Here is a 6,000-nt window from a genome sequence, read left to right on the forward strand (position 1 = left end):
AGTCGTTATCAGTGGGCTGACGACGGACGCAGGTATAGTTTTGGCTTCCTAAAAATATTTAGGAGTATGCAATAGTTTAATTAAGACTTTTAAAGCTTAATTAATGATGCATGAGTATTTGCATTGTAGAGCTGATGATAGGCTTGGAACCTAGAGTGGAACTGCTAGGAACTGCCTGTAATAAGGTACATAAGTACTGACTGAGATAGCCAACGGGTTTTTCATGCTTATATGTTGTATTTGTGTGTCATATTATTATGCAACATGTGCATATCATATTGTGTCTGTCCATCTTTTGAGATGAGCCACATAGGGCCGCTCAGCCCTGATTGGACGGTTGATGTCGAGCGCCCCGCGACCGACGGGTTAGCCGGCACTGGCATTTGGAAGACACGGTCTACTTCCATTAAGAATGAGCAGTGTACGCAGGGTTTGTTTCCCGGGTTGTACCACTCATGTTCTAGGCGCCATTACTGAGTAGTTGTATATAGTTATCCCAGATATGAATACCCGGTCATTTGCACGCATCATATTTGTATGTTTTTCCCGTGCTTTCATATTGAGCTTAGAGCTCACGTCCAGTCTTTTCAGTGTATCTGGACACCCCATTCGACGGGGCAAGTGTATGTGCAGGATTGAGTACCATGAGCTTGGAGTAAGCAGTGACCAGTGAAGACATCAGGATTAGCTGTAGGTTTTTGCCCTTTAGGCTTATTTATTCGATTGGGTTGTATAATCGAATTTGTTTAAACCGGTTGTATTCTGCCGGTCTGATTTTATTTAAGTCTTTTGCAGCGATTTATTTAATGCATGATTAATTATGCTCTTAACTCTGATTAGGTAGTGGATCCGAGTTGAGTCGCTACACTTATTGGTATCAGAGCATGCATGCAAGAGACTTGGGAGATAGTAATGAGACTTTTTGGGTTATACTTGGGATTGATGAGACCTTTAAAGAAGCAATGATGCGACGATTAGGTTGCCCGAAGATTATCATCATCAACAAGAATTTTAAGATTTGGCTTTGGGATTCCAGCAAGTGCGAACAGGAGCGATGGATCGTGTCCGAGCTTTCGAGATTTTTTGTAACGCCCCATTTTTATCTTAAATAAGTTTATTTGAGTTAATCGGAGATTACAGAGTTCAAGAGCCGACTTGATTTTGATCAGGGTCTATTTTGCAAAATTTGGATTTTTCAGGGACCAAAACGCAAATAGTGGATTTTATATATTATCTACACCTTGTCTTGACCTCTCATTCACTCCATCTCCTTCCCCAAGCTCGCCTCCTCCATTGAAGACGCCCCATTGAGTTTTCTAGCTTCCAGAGTTTAGTTCGAGCTCGATCCGGCCGTTAGAATTTATTTCTGAAGGCAGATTAACGATCACTGCAGCGAGAGCTCCGTTTTATCGTAAGTTTTTCTACGATCAGATACATTCTAGTTTTTGGATGTTGTTAGAATCGTTTGAGATTCGAGTATGTTGTTCTTGACAGAGTTATGATTGTTTATTTCTGTCAGTTTTGAAATAGAGCGACGTTCGGAATTGTTATGATTTTTGGAAGCCATTTTCGAAAATGAGGTTTTTAGATTTGTTGGAATTGCCTTTTTATTGTTGTATTAGCATTGATTTGGGTTGATATCGATATTGAACTGCTGCCTGCGTTTCCGATTTGTTCAGTTTTAGCCGTTATGCCGCCTGTTTGAGTTTTGGGATTTCGAACCATTTTTGAGTTGTTGAACTTTGGTTTGTGAGTTTTATCGTTGTTGTTGATCATCTATTATCTCTGTACAGATTCGTTTGGAGTTTTTCAAGCCGGTGTTAACATCATTTGATCGTCAAGAGATTGGACGAAGAACGGTAAAGAGATTTATCTTGAACTGTAGTTGTTTAGCTTGTATAGTCTTTGATACAATCTTTTGTTGTAGCTTATCTGGAGTTGGAACTGAGAGGATTGGGATACGTGGCACCACTTCGATTGGAAGAGTCGGTGATTCGTTGCGTGATCTCATCCTCGGGATCCCAAAAGCAGAGCAACACTCCCTTGTTTATCAGAATTGATATCATGGTTTTAAAGACATGCATATCATTAGCTTTGACTTGAATATGTTGTCTTGATAGCATGTTGTTTATATATTGCTTGTTATGTTGCTTTTATTGGGAATGTCTTTCTCACCGGTTTATCCGGCTGTTACTTTGTTTGTATGTGTATTTGGCAACAGGTGGGGCAGGATCAAGTCAGCGACGGCCTGGTTAGCAACAAGAGGGAGAGTTAGTCGTGGGATTCGGTTTAGAAGTCGATTCCAGCATGTCAACCTAGTTATGTTAGAACATGTTTAGTTATCGAACTTCATCGTTATTTCGTTGTTGCATGTTTTCTACTTTTGAGCAGTTGTTGAACTCCAGAATTTCTTGTACTAATTGGAGGAATTGAGTCGTAATGCATGTTTATGTTTTGAAGTATTGAATGGCTTGATTGGAGTTGTTTAGCCTTAATATATGTTCTGTTGTTTTCTGGGCAGAAACCTTGCGTTTTTTAGTGCGCTCGATCGCACGAGTTTGTGCGATCAAGCGCGGCACTATTCATCCAAAAAAAAAATTCCTTTGCTTTTAATCTTGGTTCTTTTATGATTAATTATTGTTGATTAATCCGAGATTAGTTGTTTAGAACCGAGGTCTCACAATAAGTGGTATCAGAGCTTTTAGATTTTTGGTTGAACTAGAGTGAGCGGGGTAGTTCGAGTCCGTATGTATTGGATCCTCGCATGTGTTTGAGTTATTTAATTGTTTATTTAATTCCATGCGAGCATTCTTTATTAGTTGAGGATTAATTGAATTACATGATTATGTGATTTAATTTTTAAAGCATGGACTACTTGTGCTATAACTATGTTTGTTATCGACGGGTATCCGGTATTCCAAGCGGTTGTTAGGACACCGAATTGTAGCGATTGAGATATCTTGTGTCCTAACCTTTGATTATCAGATGAGTCCTCGTCGAGTGATTAACAGAAACCCACCGCCAGTTATTCCTACGACCGAGCAAGCTAGTACTGAAGTTGATCAGTTGGATGTTACAGCGACTCCTATGGAAACCTTACTGAAGAGGTTTCAGTCGTTTAATCCGCCTTTGTTGATGGGTACTGAGAATCCAGTTGACTGTGAGAGTTGGTTGGATGACATTGATCAGCTGTTCGATTCCATTGATTATAAATATGACCGCCGAACCAGGTTAGTCATTCATCAGCTTCGTGGTGTTGCCAAGAACTGGTGGATCATGACCAAGAGATCCATGGAGAACCGAGGTACAGTTTTTAATTGGAATCTTTTCAAATCCGAATTTTATAAGCGGTTTTTCCCTGTTTCGTACCGAAAGGACAAGGGAGCCGAGTTTGCCAATCTGAGTCAAAGGAATCTGAACATTGAGGAGTACGTAGCCAAGTTCGACAGCCTTTTGCGTTTTTCACCGCACATTGCCTACAGTGAAGAAGCCAAAGCCGATCAGTTCATTAATGGCTTGAATCCCGACATCTTCACATTGGTGAACACTGCTAGGCCAGATAACTTTGCGGATGTCATGAATCATGCAAAGAGAGCTGAAGCAGGCTTGTGCAGACAGAGAGGTAATCAGATGATGTCTCAGCAGCAGAGGCGGTCTCAGAACCAACCATCTCAGAATCATAATCAGCCACCTCAGTATCAGAACCAACAGCAGAGGTACGAAGGTGGAAACAGTGGGGGAAACAGAAGGGATCAGTACAAAGCAAGGGGGAAACAGTTCAAGAAGCAGGGGAACAGTTCTTCTAGTTCCAGTGGTTCCAAACAATTTGGTTCAAGACAGAGTTCTGGATCTTCATCCTTGTACTGCAGCAAGTAACGGGGAAGACACTCACCGGATCAGTGTGTGGGAGTTTTCGGAAACTGCAACACCTGTCAGCAACCGGGACACTTTTCTAAGGTGTTCCCTCAGCGTAACAGATATCAAGCTCAGAGTGAAAGTTCATCTCGACCTACAGCTCAGCCTGAGAGGCAGTCTTCTGCAGTGCACTCTTTCCAGCCCCAGCAGCAGAACAGACAGGGAGGTAACCCTACTGCAAACCAGCCTCCGAGACAGCAAGCACGAGTCTTTTCTTTGACAGATGATCATGCTCAGGCAGCACCTGATGATGTTATAGCAGGTAACTGTTCGATTTTCTGTTATTCTGCTCATGTTTTGATAGATACAGGTGCTTCCCATTCCTTTATCTCTGAGAAATTTGTGTTGTTGTATGCTTTGTCTACTGAGTTGTTACCTATTGTAGTAGTTGTTACTTCACCTTTGGGTGGAGGAATTGTTTATGTCAGATTAGTCAGGAACTGTGAACTCTGTTTTGAGGGGAATTTGTTAGAATTCGACTGTATTGTACATGGGCTGTCAGATTTTGACTGTATTGTTGGTATAGATGCTTTAACCAAGTACAGGGAAACAGTCGATTGTTTTCCGAAGGTTGTCAGATTCAGACCTGAAATGGCAGACGAGTGAAAATTCTTTGGTAAGGGTTCTCGATCTAGAATTCCTTTGATTTCAGTGTTATCTATGACTCCTTTGTTAGAGAGAGGTGCAGAGGGATTTTTGGTTTATGCAGTTGATGTACTGAAATCTAGTCCTAAATTGGTTGATATACCAGTGGTTAGAGATTTTGCTGATGTGTTTCGGAAGATGTTCCTGGATTGCCGCCTATTCGAGAGATCAAATTCAGCATTGACTTAGTACCAGGTACTCAACCCATTTCCAAAGCTCCTTATCGTATGTCACCTATTGAACTGAGAAAGTTGAAGGAGCAGCTTGAGGATTTGATTGCCAAGGGATACATCAGACCTAGTGTATCGCCTTGGGGTGCTCCTGTTCTATTTGTTCGTAAGAAGGATGGTTCTATGCAACTCTGTATTGACTACCGTCAACTGAATCAAGCTACAGTCAAGAACAGGTATCCTTTACCCCGAATAGATAACCTTTTTGATCAGCTGTAGGGTTCTTCTGTCTATTGAAGATCGATCTGAGGTCAGGCTATCATCAGCTGAGAGTGCGAGAGGAAGATGTTCCTAAGACCGCATTCAGAACGAGGTATGATCATTTTGAGTTTATAGTCATGCCGTTCGGTTTGACTAACTCTCCAACGGTTTTTATGGGTTTGATGAACCATATCTTTCAGCGCTATCTAGACGAGTTTGACATTATCTTCATCGATGACATTCTCATCTACTCAAATAACCGTACTGACCATGCAGAGCATTTGAGGACCGTCTTGCAGATTTTGCGGGTTGAGCAGTTGTTTGCCAAGTTATCTAAGTGTGAATTTTGGTTGGATCGAGTTGTCTTTCTCGGTCACATTATTTCTGGAGATGGGATTTCTGTCGATCCCAGCAAGATCGAAGCGGTTATGAATTGGCCTAGACCGACATCAGTACCTGAGATCCGAAGCTTTATGGGTTTAGCTGGTTGTTATCGCCGATTCATCGAGGGTTTCTCGTCTATTTCCAAGCCAATTACCCAGCTGACTCTAAAGAATGCGCCTTTTATCTGGGCTGCAGATTGCGAGGCTAGCTTTGTTGATCTGAAGAGGAGACTGACTAGTGCTCCGATTCTTTCTATTCCGAAGGGTACTGGAGGTTTCACAGTCTATTGTGATGCATCTAACCGAGGCTTGGGTTGTGTTCTTATGCAGCATAATCATGTGAAAGCGTATGCATCGAGGCAGCTGAAACCGTGCGAGACTCGTTATCCGGTTCATGATCTTGAACTAGCTGCGATCGTCTTTGCTCTGAAGATCTGGCGTCACTATCTTTATGGTGAGTCTTTCGAGATTTTTTCCGACCATAAGAGCCTTAAGTATTTGTTTTCATAGACAGAGCTGAATATGAGACATAGAAGATGGTTATATCTGTTGAATGATTTCGACTGTGAAATCAAGTATTATCTGGGAAAGTCGAATGCAGTTGCAGATGCATCAAGTTGAAAGCT

Source organism: Henckelia pumila, chromosome 2, assembly GCF_033568475.1.
Source record: "Henckelia pumila isolate YLH828 chromosome 2, ASM3356847v2, whole genome shotgun sequence".
In the NCBI taxonomy this organism is placed as follows: Eukaryota; Viridiplantae; Streptophyta; class Magnoliopsida; order Lamiales; family Gesneriaceae; genus Henckelia; species Henckelia pumila.